The sequence below is a fragment of the Varroa destructor genome, unplaced genomic scaffold, assembly GCF_002443255.2.
Source record: "Varroa destructor unplaced genomic scaffold, Vdes_3.0 BEIS01000003.1, whole genome shotgun sequence".
NCBI classification, from domain to species: domain Eukaryota; kingdom Metazoa; phylum Arthropoda; class Arachnida; order Mesostigmata; family Varroidae; genus Varroa; species Varroa destructor.
Window position 1 is genome coordinate 2704863 of NW_019211456.1, and position 16721 is coordinate 2721583.

General features: G+C 39.1%; 1 long non-coding RNA gene across 2 annotated transcripts; it reads right to left on the reverse strand.

Moving 5' to 3' along the window:
* Positions 1-951: 951 nt before the first annotated feature.
* LOC111247602 (uncharacterized) lies at positions 952-16402 on the reverse strand. Of its 2 annotated transcripts, none has more exons than XR_015323707.1 (3): positions 15141-16402; positions 2538-2671; positions 952-1489 (listed from the first exon to the last, which is right to left on the reverse strand). It is a non-coding gene; the product is annotated as an uncharacterized LOC111247602 (long non-coding RNA). The 2 variants fall into 2 exon arrangements; XR_002672174.2 differs by lacking the exon at positions 15141-16402 and adding an exon at positions 5275-5867.
* Between the last annotated feature and the right edge of the window lie 319 nt (positions 16403-16721).

A 16721-nucleotide genomic window follows, 5' to 3' on the forward strand; every position in this document is an offset into this window, starting at 1 on the left:
TAAATTACAATGTTTCCCAAAAATTAGCAGGTAAACACGTCACGCGCAAAGCCATCACGGGGTTTAGTACCAGTGGTCTACGATGTAAATATCGTTGAGGTGATAATAGAAACTTGTCAGTGCAAAAATAATGGGAAGGGCTCCTCCTTCAGTCTGCGGCTGCAGTCTTTACCCTGTACCTAGAAAGTTACTCCTGCAGATAACCGCACGTTCGGAATAACCAACAGACAGGAAATAGAAACACTATAGATCTGTAATTTCCTTAAACAATTTGGGTGCTGCATGTTAGCAAAACCTACAATTTTAATAGCATCTGGTCTTTGCCATGATTTCTCAATGGTAAAACCTAACTATTGATTTTCTTGGATTAATAACTAGAATCTTGAGAGCGTTATTTTAATTATTAATGCATTAATTATGCCATTAATGCAGAAAAATACGCCAGTATTTATAGCAACCCTTTCGAACTGTGGTACGCAATGAAGCTCATCCATGTAAGCTGTGATCGTCCGTTGAAATATCGCTAGTGTACATGTTACCCCGCAGACAGATGGCTATACCGGAAAACACATCGTAGTAAACAATTATAATAAAACTCGAAATGTACATAAAAACGCTTTTCCCAAATCTGCTTGACGAAAGTGGATATCTTAATTTCGTACGGTAGAAAACGCATTCATCGTTGGCAACAGCTGGCGATGAGTCTTAAATGTGTTGTTCAACCCTATCGATGTTGGTAGGATCTTCATTATGCTCCCCAAGGATCACTATAGATGCTACCTGACTACGTAATCTCTAGTACTTTGAAATGTCTATTTAAACAAAATTATGAAGTCCCTAAGCTGATCTCTCTATCATAAAAGCAATCGAACTTTCATAAAACCCTTTGTCAAAAGGTAAAATAAAAAATCGTTTTTTTTTTTTTCTTCAAATTGATACCTATTTATTCAATCGTCCCCCCAATTCAAGTTGTTGCTTTCGAAGTACTCCCTGCCGAACGTAACACAGTTATGCTTTCCAATCCAAAAAACCTAATCGCCGGAATAGTCCCTCAGATTGGTCAGTAATTTTCGTTTTATCTCTTCTGCTTTCCCTTTAGGTTTCAGACTAGGGGAGTTCAGTGAATCCGGAGACTGAAGCAATACATACACCAAGTTTTTCTCAAGAATTGTTGTATCAGTAACAAGGCGTATGCCAGTGTGTTGTCGAAATGGAGAACCCATACTTTGTGGTGCCACAGTTTTGTTCTCTTGCGTCGGACAGATTTGCGTAATCATTTTAGAACTTCTTGATAGCAGTTCTTGATGACCATGAAGCCGCACGACACGAACTTATGAAGAACAATTCCTCAGCGGTCGCCGTGACAAATCTCTTGGTTTTGTACTTGGATGGTACGAATCCATTCGGTCGGTGTTTGTTTTTACGAGCCGATACTGGGAAGGTTGCGCTTTGCTCTCCTCTTCATACTGATACACTTACATCTGGTTACCTGTAATGTGTCCAAGCCAGTTTAGTTTTTCTAGACGTGACAAAAGGTTTTCCTGACACACTTCTTTGCGGGTGTCTATCTGCTGGACATTTAGTGGCTTTGGCATAAAGTTTGAGGCAAACCTTCAAGGTTAAAATGGCCTCACGTAAACTAACCGTAGTCTTTGTTCTGATAGCTCTCTTATGGTAATTCGGCGAATGGCGGGTTCGACCTGGATCACCAGTCACATTTTCGCTCGCAATCAGTGTCATAGGTCTTCTAGAATAAAGATCGGCCTTCATAAATGATTTATTTGTCTTCGAAATGTTTCAGCTACCCGTTTACTTGAAATCAACTGAGTGTCTCTCTTTCTGTAAGCGTTCTATAGAGTGGTTCCAATTTGCTATATATTTTCAGGTTTGGCATTATGAACTTGGCTTAAAGGGTACCATATACTGGTATCGTTCGATATCTAGTTATGCTTCGATTCAGTCACTGGTTACTCGTTGTATTACGAAAATACAACTCAAGAGTCTTACTCCATTAGCAATATGCGAACTGACTTAAATAGATCTTATTCTTAGTACTCTTAAACACCCTTAAATGTGTTTGCAAACAATTGGTTAGTCAAACTTATTTCTACATTTTTCTGCCCTATCTGTATATACATCGGTTAAGATCTATTCTGCTTTGCTTAGTTGTCTCCCTCTTATTTTATATATATATATAAGTTGATAAAGTGACCAGAATGCAGCATGTGAAGCACCGATCCAAAAGCGATTCATAAAAGAAGAATGGTACAAAACGCATTGAGCTCTATTAGACGTCCAGACGGAACACAACGACGGATGATTGCGAAAAGGCACAAGTACTTGGTACTTTCTTCGATTCTATATATCTCTCGGAAGGCGAATCGCTGCGAGGTAATTAAGTGAATTCCTCATTGCTTCCTGAAAGTCCTCTCTGATTTACCCTCTCGATATGAAGATCAGCTCAATAAAGGTACTAGGGCAGACGAGGAAAGTATAGTTCAATATTAGTGAAGCGACGTACAGACTTTTGTACTTACCTAAAAGACTCGACGCCTCAATCTGTATCTCTCTGCGACGAATTTTTAGGCTGTCTATCGAACGTGTCCAAGTGCCTTATATATTCCGAGCAGCTATGGTGAATCTAGTGCACGAGAAGTCCTAAAGTCGGTGCCTGCAGTGAATAGACAAAGCACCATTAGATTTGTATGTCTACTGTGAGTCAGGTCTGCTGAATGACGAGGTGCATTCCCTACCGAATGAGAGAGCGGTCAGAGAGTGAGCCACCAATTTCAAACTCAGGAAAGCATCAGAAGCAGAAATTAAAGGCTTCAAAAGACATATATGTGAAGCCAGCGAGAAGTGGAAGCAAGGAACGATTCTGATTTAGTGGATCCTCAACAAGAAGAATCGGCTTGGGAAAATCTGGCGTTTGGCCGGACTTATTGATGAAAAGAAGAAAATTACTGGGTTGGGTTCACAGAGAGAACGAAGGGACAATTCTGCTTTCCTCCAAGGATTGGGTCTGTCAGGCGCGATAGAGAACCTAATTACGGACACTCCGACCTGTCGAACCAGTGGCGTCCGGCATTTTTCCTTCCAGTTTGTGGTACTATTAAAAGAAGATACGAGCCGGCATGGAGTACAGCGTAAGAAAAAAATTGAAAATTCGTGGGCAGTGCTCTCGGCGAAACCAAATCCAGCCACAGTCGACAGAGCTTCACAGTCGGCCTACATAAGATAGGTGTAATTTGGGCGAGCCCCGATGGTGCTTAAACAGCATTATCGAACCTTTTCAAACAAACTGCGCTGCCACATATAAAAACGTTAACAAGGAAGGACTGATATCTGATGTTCAGTCCGAATATAACCTGCTGTTATTAAAAATGCAATTCGAATGGACAAGGTTCATTTTTTCATTCGTTTGTCATTGTTTCGGTATGATATACTTGTACTTCAAATCAGTATCTGAACATATCAACCATTGCAAGTTTTTCAACACGGTTACTCACTTCGGCATCGGTGATCAAATTGTTGTCATATCTTCCATGTTTGAGTTCTCTTATCTATAGAAGCCCGTCGAACACTAATCAATTTTCTGAAGTGCTCGACACTTATTCTAGGACGAAAGTTCGCCACTGAGTCAAAAGGAACTTATTTTTATTTTATGGTGTTATTTCAATCAATATTGGTATCAGCCATTTTCAGTGTCGCTAACATAGGAAAAGTAAGAAAGGAGAGTAATGCTATATAGATACAGACACTATATGAGGAACTTAAATTTTTTTGGCCAGGAAACGTTGATATGAAGTTTTAGTGCTATTAAAGCTTCAGAACTCGTCTGTAACTGGAATTACTCGATTTTTTGACCAAATTGAAAAAAAAATGGGCTATATGGGATAAGTGTTTTTTGCACTTCATCGATAAAAAAGCAAAATGCGAAACCACCACGTTCCTCCTCCACAGGCCTTTAAGCTACGATTTCAAAACCAAACTCAATGCGACTTATGTTTCATATAAGTTATTTTGAGTTACATTACACAATTATTCTGGAAGTTGTATGGGCCGGTATCACTTTGAATTTATGTGAAATACAATGTCATCCATTGCTTATTGTACAGAGAAACTAGAAGCGTCAATTATCAGAACTTAGCGGAGCAACAAATGCGTATATATTATATGTGTATATATGTCATACCGAGCAAGCGTATCAACGTTTCGTGCTTACATGCACCGCCTTTCAAAAACAGCCTTAGAAGGTCGCTTTTGAAAGTGATTGTGACATCGGCGTTCGCACAGAACACCGTCGGAGAAGGGCCGGACAACTGGCATTGCGGCCAGCGTAAATGGAGAGATCAACTGACAGATTTCTTAATATGGCACGAATGCTTTTCCTTGCAGCAATCTAGAGAGATGGAAGATGTCTTTTGCACACAGAATGAGTCTTGATAAGGAAACCAGGTTTTTTCAACAATTTTAGAACTTTGATGAAATATATAGAAATTCTGTCTGTTCAGATATCTTTAACCAAACGGGACATCCTTTCTTACAGTAATGCATCGTCCAAATAAAACAGCGCTCACAGAAATGAAGCTAGTCGTACAAATGGCATTACAAGTACGCAAAATCCTTGTTACAATGCTCGTGTTTTGAGTTTCCTAGAATGCACTTCAGGGAGTATATGCAGAATGAGTGCAGCCGTTAAAAGCCAGGGTTTTGCAAACCCATTCGGTTTGATTACAAAGTAAATGTTTTAGGACTTTTTTCATTGCGTTTCGTTGCAACAAATCGCTATTCCTAAGAGACGTTCTACTAATTATGAATAGCCACAAACGCACGCTTAAATGTGATCAGGTCGGCTTCAAAGAACCGTAGCCACATCATTATGTCTCAGCTCAAGATAGCATTGGTAGCTTTCAGCATATGGGCTCGCTTGCTCAAGTTGTCGAATTATATTGCCCAAATAAACGCGCTGCTAATTTGTACATTAGTGTGTCTTATCTTTACAAAAGCGATTGAAGCATTCAACTAACACTATAAGAGCTGTAGCTAACCGATACAATCACTCTAATGGGTCCTTCGTACAGAATCATTAGTGGCCCACGGAGCCTCACCTCTAACCCATTAAGCTCCATCAGGCAATGTTATACAGGCTAAGGCATGGGTAGCTTTAATTTATTATTCTTTAAAAGCTAGTTCTATATTGCTTCCTCACTTCAAGCCATAGGACACAGGAATCCTTAACGAGTACTACATATTTTTCTACTAACAACGAACCTTTTTAACGGTAGCGCTCGGTAAATTTGACGCATATAGCCTTACCCTGCCGAAGGCAATAGGAACGTCTTGACTCAACTCTGTACATACATAGATTATCACATTGTTCTGGATATCGCATCATTGATATGGAGGACTTTGGTCTCTAGTTCACTGTCTGCTCGTTGCTTTCACCAATCCACAGGGGATCCCAAGCCCGGATGTATTATACTTATCGGCTGGTTTTACTTCAGGCGCTACAAGTCCATAGGATTGGTAAGATAGGATCAGCGAAGTACGACAGAGAATAGTAAACGCAGATCGCTCTCTGATAAGCAACAACGACTTTCGAGAAATATTCACCAGTCGATGCTTGAGGCCTCTATAATATTTCTATGTATTTGCTTTGAGCAAAAATCGTATAGCAGATGTACTTTCGTATTTAAACCAGGTTGCAGGTTTAAGCAAATGCTCTCTTTGTAACTCTTGTACTCAATCGTATTAGACAAAATGTCTAGTACGACTGAGTTCCGTTAAAAGAAGCAAGGCCGTTCTCTGCCTTGGGAGGTCCCATTCGGTCAAATGAGTCATATCGCAAACGGAGAACGGTCACTCGCATTTACCTGAAAACGATTCAAAATAACATAATATTTCGAAACTAAAAATAATTTGAGGGTAGGAAATACTGGTTGCCTAACGGATCACATCGCCAGCCAGCTATTACGTATCAGAATCAGACAGGCGCTAAAACATATCTACGCATTTTATGGTTACCTGAATATGTAATTAATTATGAACGTAGTTGGTATATTTTATATAATAGATTATAGATGGTGTTGAAGGTGTTGGCATCGTTGTCACGTGGGAAAGTGGTTCTGGTATGATCGCATTGCGTGTTTTAGCTGGAACAATGTAATCAACGCAGAAAGTACGCTACTTTAAGTACCGTTATTGTACACAGAACAATGATAAGCGGAATTCATCGACATATTTGGGCAGTAGTTGCACTCGGTGAACGTGTTTCAAACGTGCCCTTGCAAAAGAAGGAAAACGATTTGGTATAACGAAACAGGAAATCTACGACAGGGGAAAGAAGCAGTGCGAGCAGCAGTCCACCGGTGCTTTCCAAATATACATATTTTTCGACCATATTGTTAGCATAGAAATTTTATGCGAACAGGCCTGCTATGTCACGGGTTATTTACGAAGATCTCAGGAATAAGCTATACTTCACACAAGTGACAGGGATGATCTCTGAAACTAATGTATCCAAGAGATTTTACCGGTGTTTTAGGCTTTTCAATTTATATTGGAGATGAAGTAGCAGACTGTCTTCGATTCCGCTCTGTCTGATAGGATAATACTGATCGATGCAAAATCAGCAGCAGCAGCAGCAATAATCGCTGGCTCGCTCACGAACCAAAGGATATGCGTATCGTGAGTAGAAGCAAAATTATATAAAGTCTCGTGAAAACGATGTCTAGAAAAGGAAACGCGCCAACACAGGAGTTTATCTGCATTTTCTATAAACCGTTACATGGGCGTGGATAGCTACAGGCTGCAGGTCAATTAGCCTTGCTAACGTAAAACGTAAAAAAAAAATAGGAGCATGTCTTGGGATGAACACATATGATCCTTGAACAGCCCAAAGTCGGATCCGTCGGATTACTCTGTATGAAGCGCTATTGAGGGAGAGTCCGATAAGCCCTAACGTGGCAGCATCAGCTTATTCGTTTATGTTGTCAACGAAGCATAACTGCAAAGGGTACATTTGCTAGCGAGCCTGTTAGCGATTTGGGTCCCGAATTAAAGATGTACCTACTACGAGCGGTGGCTAAATTCAGTAAACACGATTGCTAATGATGATACGTTCAGCACATCTGTCTCATTTAAATATCAGCTTTTGTTTAAATTAAATAGTTTTAAAAATGCTACGCCAGTGTCCCGCATGTTAATAGCAAAAAAATAAGCTAAATCGTCGGATCATTTTTAAAAAAATCTGTTCAGTTCGATGATATTCATAGAAAATCCAACTTTTTTCTTAGTACGTCTGTTCTTCGGACATATCAGACTCACAATTCAGCCAGTTGCGAAACGTAATCTCGTTGCAAATAATAGGGCTTCTGTCTTTATCATGCCGAAACTATGTACTCTTTGTTTGAGTAACTTTTAATAACCTATTTGCGATGCCAGGGCTTTAGAAGAAATAAGAAAGTTACTAACACTTTGACTGTGAAGGTAAACCGATTGGACAAAAAGGATCGCCGCGGTAAATGCCCGTTGTCGATGACAGTGAACTTTTTCATTGTAATTTAAAATGCGTTCTTCTTGAGGCCCCAGGGGTCCTGTTTAGATTCCTCTGATGCGCATAAAAGTAATTAGACATTCGTAACCGCAGGACTCCATGATTGCGGCAGTTTTGTTTGTCTGCCTTCTTGAAAAGATACTTTACTCATTTGTCTCGTATTCTGTAATGAGAACCGTCGTTAGTTGTTCTGGGCTGCTGGTACCTATTGACAAAAGGTTACGCTTCAAGTCACCTCTCTATCTGGGTGTTCTCTGTTTTCCTAAAAAAAATACTCTTGATGAGAGCGCAATTACCTGCTAGCCTTGTCACTGAACATCCCCATTTAGTGAGACGTTTGCCGTCCTCTGACGGCAATGCTTTTTCAATTATCGCTGGCAAAAAGTTTTAGGCAAAAAGGTCTTACCAAGCCGATATTATTGAACGAGTCCAAACTGCTACGTCGTATTCGAATAGAGAATTCAATTTAGCTAGTAACAAAATTGCGGAGAGTTTAAACACTGCCAAATGATGACTGGCTGATCGTGACTACTGTTTTGAAATTATGACATGTTTTTTCTTGACAAAAACTATCTAATATCACTAAACGTATTCTCGCACAATGTTATTACCAGTGGATAAGGAAACTGGACGTAACTGTACAATATGAAAACGGCTATATATATCGTTTGTCTGCAACAGTAAGCTTGTAAGCAATAATAAAGCTGCTTTAGTAAGCTTTATTACTGACGAGTTCTTTGCCGATCTCTTAGCAAGAGTTTCAGATCTTCGCTTACGCCTCGTTTACATAGATACACTGATTTTCATTAGAGTGGCCTACGACTCCAGGGGAAAAGCCGCGCGTCCTTTTCAAACCATAGCAGACAGAGTAGGCGCTTCGGTTTAACGCGAGGTCTAATCTACTTATTTTTGTCACGCTATTCATCTCCGAAACAGAAAAAGATTCATATAGACAGTCCAGTTAGTGGACACACCCGGGTCTTTGGCGACGGTTCGGCTCAATACGACGTTAACAAGGAGATCGGGCCTTGGACTCCTTTGTCAGTGTTCTGAGAACAAAAAAATGCTGAGGGAAAGGATCGCCCTAATATTTGTAGTTAGGGCGGAAGTGAATGTCATTATGATGCCTGATGAAGGCAGCTAGATCCTCTATTTCGTTGCTTTGCTCACCGTATGAATATCTCTGCTAACCTTAACCTGAATATGAAATGACAGCAGTGATATTGTTGCCGTAATAAGCATATGAGATATGTGCACGTCAGTCTATCTTCATGAGAATATTACGCGAAAATTTTGCACGCGCTGCATGTAGGCTACTCCGCTGGTCGCTTTGAATTATTGTAGAAAGTATAGAAATTACTACATGTTGTGTAATTGTTTAGTTTGGTGTTTTTGACAGAATAACCGTTACGTTTAAGTAACCATGAAATTAAATATACATTCGTTTTGCGTTACATAATATACATTGGAAAATCGCGGGTAACGCTGCAGTTAGCTAAGAGTATTGTAAGACGACGTATGTCTTGAGGTATCGTAAGATTTAAATGCTCTCGTTCGGAGCATGAAATACGTTTTTTCTTCAAAGTGCTTGACTGATTTGGTGGTTTAGAGAAACATAAAAAGCGCGCGCGCGCGCTTTTTGAAGATTGGAGGACGCTCAGTTGTTTTCCGTTAATACATTGGGGACGTCACATCGTGTATTCAGTCTAATAATTCGTCTAAAGATCTTGTTCTGCAGTACAATCTTTGCAGTGCCGTCAATAGGTGCTTTTAATGAACTAAGAGCATACGCCAAAAGCGAATTCAATGATACTTCTAATCCTACCAAGTTTTACTAATTTATTATATACAATTATATTATTTTTTACAGTTTAATGCCATTTAAAAAGAGAGGAGTTGTTATGGCGTTATTTACGGGTCCGTAACTCTTTTCGTGTAACCATTTTGAAGCGGGGTCTACATGTGATATCGTCAACTACGATTATTGCTTATGGTCAGTTCAATACAACAAACCGCGTCAACGCAACTTACAACCTTTGTCAAGGCCACACCTAATAAACACAAAACAAAGAAGTTATAGAACTATGCGTTTTCCAGATAGCGTTATTTATTTCAGTACGAGGTGCAAACCATATGCTCTAGAACTTTAAGATTCCGTGGATGTCAAACAACTTCGTATATCTCATTTAATATTATCTTATGAAGAGTTACAGTCTTACTCCTGCCGAGAATTTTCAAAGCTTGGAAGAAGGGAGACTATTGTAAAAAAAAACTGGTCCTTCTTTCCTTTTGTGGGGCCTTCTTTGCCCATGCTAGGCTGTGGAACTTTCAGGCAATCTCTTCCAAACATATACGTAACTATAGAATACCTATACATTAAATCCAATGTACAACACTTCCCAGCTATATATTGAAAAAACACGCTACTCCTATACACAAACTGTTTGCTACAATTACGCATTATTGCTACGACAGTACGTAATTAGTAGTTAGGGGGAATCACCTATATAACAGAGTGATATAGATGATTTCCCCTAACTGGTTTTATCTGCACTCATCCGCGGAAGCATGAATACATGGGCCAAATTGCAAACTATTCCAATCCAGCTGCTACTGCCTTTACTCAAAGTTTTACTAACAAGAATCCTTTTTGGAACATTTTTTACTCGATTGCGGCACTCTGTTAAACAAACGTTATGATTTAATTGTCAACTAATTATCGGCCCCGTGAAACAAAAGCCCTGCTTAGCACCAACACATTTTCCCCTGTTCTTCATTTCCATCTCAAATGATTATTGTCCTTTCATTGAGTGGATTAGTTTATTTCGTAATGCCATCGAGTCCATGTATTAAGCAGTACCTTTTCTTGTTACAGGATTCAAGCCGACTGTCGTTGTGGATTGCATCTGATAATATCAGCCGAGGTCGAAGCCTTTATAAAAAAAAAACTCATTTTTAGCATACTGTGTGCATTCCCCAGTGCAAAGACTAAATCTTCAATGGTCTTATTGACTTGCAAGGATGGATGTCACCCTAAGGGAATAAGGAGGTAAGACAGTTTAAATATACTCTAGAATGAAGACATATATGAGGTCTAAACACTCTACAAGTTTCCCGAAGCCAGTTTCCTCTTTCCTTCGTGAACTATTTTCTCGTGATTTGGATGCTTATCAGTGCTGGGACTGCGTGGGATGATTTCCTTGCTGTTGGTAGCGCCTCCATCAACTGTTTCCAGCCCATTTAGTTTGCCGACCCAAAGCAGCAAAAGACGCCACTTTACAGTTTTTTCGTCAGGCTCACCTGTTACTAGAACGCTGTGCCTGTAGAACGCTGGTTTGATTCACATTGCTAGAAAAATCAAGCACATCACTTTCTAAACAATGTTTACTTGAAGGCATTAAAGTACTGGCGTTGGTTGACTTCGAAATGCATTCGGGGTTGAAATGCTCTCCTTTCAGAAGAATATAAAAAAGTCAAGATTATGCTGTGGGCCATTTTTTACACCAGTTGCCGTAGTTCAGCCGTGTGTTCACCTTCAGTTTATTCCAGGTATCGCATTTCTAGGCTGCTTCAATTGGAAGCTCCGTGATGGTAACATATTTGCCAGCTAGGTTTAGGGTCATGCTGTGGTCTAGCTTCGAACCCGGGCTATATCGGTTGTAAAACCAACAAAAAACATATACGCTAATTAAGTGAATTCCATTTTACTCTTGCACTGTGGACGACTCAGCGCGCTCGTACATACGATCCCGCAGCTTAAGGCCTAGCTCAAACGGACTACGTGATTTTTAAAATTAAATCATTTAACATCAATTAGGGTACCGTTTTGTGTAACAACTGCGCTCCTTCTGTGGTATCATATACTTGCATAGATGCTATGCTTCGGTTGTGTAGCTAACTGAACCAAGCTAAAATAACTGAGCGACAAAAATTTGCGTAGAAAAAAGCACAGGGTAAACATCAAATCAATTGGATTATTGCAAATCCGTATTTTTCATAAATTCGTGCTCGTTTGTCTCTTTCGAGTTATCATATAACATATATTCAATATCGGAAATATTGCATTGGATAAAGATTTCAACTTCGTCAGTTTATATTAGAATCAACGAATCCTTCAGCAGAGCGATGCTAACTAAGACCACCCTATGCGTTAGAATCTTATGCGTGGCCTTGAAGAAATGATGGCCCGTATGCACTCATTCAGAAAAAACGTGTTTTGTTGAGACGTGTCGAATCGTCGTCGCCGTTCAAGTTCAAGAAAATATCAAAAGAGCTCGTGAACTGCTATGCTGTTCTGTAGCCTCTTGAGTTCAGCCCTGAACGAAGCTCGTACGCGACTACCGGACGCACCGACATTGTCGCCAGAATGGGCGTGACAGAAATGGTGTCGAAGGAGGAAAAAGATTTCGTTCGTGCAAACAGAACAAACGCTGAAGTGTTTCAGAAACGGTACGAAAATGCTGTAGTGATCGGATAACTTAGTTAGACCCTCAAGCGGGTGTCATCGCAGGCTTGAAGGTTTAGAATTTTCTAAGAGTAACTAGCCCAGAGCGCAGACTGATTAGACCGTTAGTAATACGTCTGTTGCTGAAGCTTTTCCTTGCATTAACAATATCTGTACAAGCATCGGCAACACTCGTTTTTTGCGATGAGAGGAAGGAAGGCTCGTATTTAGTGGCAGATGCCGACTGAAAAGACAGTACAATAGTCATAGAAATATGAAATCTGTTTCGATTTCTGCGCTTTCTTAATTCAACCGTACGGACCACCAGCTGTCGTCTTTTGTTTTTTTTCTCAGATTTCCAAACAGCTGTGAGCTAGCGTTTTTAGTCATAGTATTACGCATATGTTAGACACGATGTAGCTGAGCGTATAGCGCGTAGTTTAGAATAGTGTTTGTAATTTTAATTACCGGGGGCTAGACATATCGGTAATTTGTTCAGGCTGAAGATGTATTTTCTCATAAACATTGTTTATTTTCATAATTGTAACTCATGTGACCGGATGATGATGTCATGGGAAGAGTTTATTTTATCGTTAAACCATAATAATAATAACGCGTTCTTTTTGCTTAAGGTGTAGGTCAATCAGGAAAGGTATCATGGAGACATTAGGCAATTGGCAAGTGGCGACTTAAAGATAAACTGCATTTAAACCTACTCGCAGAGGAATTGCCTTCGACTCTACTCGGAATATAAAGCTAACTATCAAATGAATTTTCTGTCTGTGATAAGAAACACCTTAATCAGAAGTTGAAGAAACCTATAAAGCATTTCGAGCAGAATAAATAGATGTACAATTCTGCCGCAAGGACCAGCAAGCAAAGTCGTAGAGAAATTTTCACTGAAATACCGTTTCGTTTTCATCATTCCTTCGCTAATTTTTACGGAATTTACGAATTGCGAACAGTCTGTATTACCATACGCCGCAGGCGCTTGCTCGAACCGTGTCTAAAGCCGGCGACGGCGCTTAGAATACAAAAATCCATAAAGATATAGTACAAAAATCCATAAAGATATAGTACAAAAATCCATAAAGATATAGTACAAAAATCCATAAAGATATAGTACAAAAATCCATAAAGATATAGTACAAAAATCCATAAAGATATAGTACAAAAATCCATAAAGATATAGTACAAAAATCCATAAAGATATAGTACAAAAATCCATAAAGATATAGTACAAAAATCCATAAAGATATAGTACAAAAATCCATAAAGATATAGTACAAAAATCCATAAAGATATAGTACAAAAATCCATAAAGATATAGTACAAAAATCCATAAAGATATAGTACAAAAATCCATAAAGATATAGTACAAAAATCCATAAAGATATAGTACAAAAATCCATAAAGATATAGTACAAAAATCCATAAAGATATAGTACAAAAATCCATAAAGATATAGTACAAAAATCCATAAAGATATAGTACAAAAATCCATAAAGATATAGTACAAAAATCCATAAAGATATAGTACAAAAATCCATAAAGATATAGTACAAAAATCCATAAAGATATAGTACAAAAATCCATAAAGATATAGTACAAAAATCCATAAAGATATAGTACAAAAATCCATAAAGATATAGTACAAAAATCCATAAAGATATAGTACAAAAATCCATAAAGATATAGTACAAAAATCCATAAAGATATAGTACAAAAATCCATAAAGATATAGTACAAAAATCCATAAAGATATAGTAGATATAGTAGTTTAGATATAAGAATTTTTAAGTTAGCTTAGAATCATTACACCGCTTCATCATTTTCGGCATAGCAAAACCATTTTTGAAACGTTATTCGGTGTACCTAAAGACTGACGCCAGTAAAGATTCTATTGAAAAGATAGTGCATTGTTTTCGGAACGATCCTATCCTGATCCACTTTCATAAATAAACGTAAACACCTATTTTTTTTTATGATTTTTTAATTATTATGGGTAATAGACTTTGAGACAATTATTTACCTTTTAATCAAGACAAGGAGTCATACTGAAGAGCAATGTAGTGCCCGGAGAACTACAAGAAATTGGAAACATTTCAGATTGAAGTTCTGCTATATAAAAAGTAAATAATTTCTATAGTATATATTGGACCTTCGTATTTAGCGTCAGACAACAAGCACTATGACCTTGGCTAGCTCTAGCGTAATTTTTAGAGAGATTGGAGCCGTTGCTACTACCAGTATTTGTCGAAGGAACGATAAATCCTGTACAATTTCAGTTCGATTGTACGCTTCTCTTATCTTGACCACTCTACCGAACAATTTGCTTTCGCGTGCTGTAAGGATAGAAACTGTCACTTAAACGATACGGATACTTAATAGACTTCGAGAGTTACAAATGGCGTATGACACGTGACAAGTCGAGGGGTCATTAGACCGTGGTGCTTCACGGCCTCAGATTCGGAGATTCACTGTCTCATGCATGCCTCCTTTATTAACCAGACCTCTTAAAAGATCGACTCACTCTCTTTTTCTCTCTTGAGTTTAGAATGGGGGTTTTTATACATTGTAAATATGCACGAAGAACACTTAAAGTTGCATATATTATCGGTCAAAATGTGCAGGTTTATAACATTTTCCTTAAACCTCAGGGCAACAGAACAGAAAAATTCCACTGTTTTCTCGCTTCAGGATGGCCCTCCATCAAGGTCCCAACTCCTTATAGAGCAAAACTATCTGCACAGAAGGCTCCTAGGGAGGCCTTTATTGCAATCTCTGTGTCCGAAAGCTCTGCAGTATCAAACGTTTACACCTGAATAGGCCTCCAATGTGCTGAGGATAACAATAGGCTCATTTTCAAATTTTCATCTGTTTCCGAGTATGCAGCTTACGGTAATGCTAGTTACATAATTCCTCCACTGTTATGTTTTGAGTAAACCAACATATATGACACCTAACGGTACATAGTATATTTTACGATATAATCCTTTATAAGCTCCTAAACTTCAATCAATATCAGCTCTTAGAACTGCCTTTTAAAGACTATTGTTTTGATGGTTTATGAGCCCAGTCATCTATCTACTGCTAAGTCTATAGTTGTGATTTACGAAAGGTTTCACCGGTACCTACCCATAGAGCAGTTACTTAAAGCGTCACTTCAACGTATGTCTATATGTTATCTCGAGAGCGATCTTTCGGTCTGTCCCTTTTGTCCCTCGTCATTCCTCCACGTACGCTTGACGATGTGTTTGAAAATCAAGGAGAAACTCGGGAACGGAGAAATTCGTTTGCTGCCGCTGAGAGTCAACGTAGAAGCTACGAGAACGGAAGTTGAACGCAGAGTGGAGGCGATCACATCGATGTAGCCAGCTGACGAGCAATGGCGAATAAGAGTTCAGCATCGACGGGGATGCAGTAGCAGCCGCAGAGATGGTGGCTCAGACGACGATTCCAGACTTGTTCCGTGCCTCCACTTTTTCCTTGGGTCTCGACGCTCGCTTGTTGGTGATGATCATTCCGGTCATTTCGATCTGACAACCAAGTCTGCTTTACGGCGGTAGCAGTTACATTGTGCTCCTTGCCCCAGATCCCCATGGGTTGCCGTTATCTAGGGAAGGCAAACTGCAGGAGCATTTCTTTTGATTTCCTGTTGGTCATTTGTAGATTGAAGAGAGAACACGACCAACGATGTGGAACAAGAAAGGCCTCTGCCCTAGAAGCTGAGCATCCTTCCGTCCAGCCTACTCTTGCACTATTCCAGGAAGGGGAGGGAGGCAGGAAAAAAGGAACGTCAATGGAGTCTGCTTGTCGGTCTGGTGGACAGTTCACTTCACTACTATCGTCGTCACTCCGCGCTTTTCGTACACCAGCTAACGTTGTGAACGGCTGTGCAAAATCACTATTATTATTACTACTATCACAAATTGATTACTTCTTTGCCTTTCACTTTTCGTCGTTATTTGTCAATTTCAAGACTTAAAGATTACGCGAGCGAAGATATTAAACGATACTTTGATTTCATTTGGGCCTTTTAAGCGGATATTTTGCTTTCAGATTGTTCTCTACTTTTAGTAAAATGTCATTTTTAGCGTAGCAATGTCCGCTGTGTCGTCTAATAAGTATACTAAAGAAAATTGCCATGAAGAAGATCTTAGGTTTCTTTATCGGGACGGGTTTCATGTTTTTTTCATGATCTAGTCACATAATCAGCTCATACTCTACATTATGGGGTCACCTATCCACTTAGGGTATCCACAGTCTTTTCACGTTCAATGATAGCTTCTGTAGCAGCCATTCTATATCTCCTTTGCACACGTTATTGATTAGCAATAAATTCTTACTCACAACATTATCATTTAGTCAAATATAAGAAAGATCACTAGTAAGCCAAATATAAACAAATTAATGGCATCTAGTATCCATCATGTTTACTATGAGTCATTGGAAAGCAGAAGACCAATGCTCGTCTTTTTTTTTTTCATCTACTTATTTAATTCTGACAGCGCTTAAAAGCTGAATTTTGATTATGCTTAAAATGAATGTATCAGATAATGCAGATATAACCCAGATTCTGCTTCAAGCCACTTTTTATCTATACAAAAAGCGTGGCGACTACATTTCGACACTCAATAAACAGTCGCCCAAATGATTCGTCCGAATCTGAATTTCCGATATATCAGGATCATTATCAGGATCATAGTCGACCAAAGT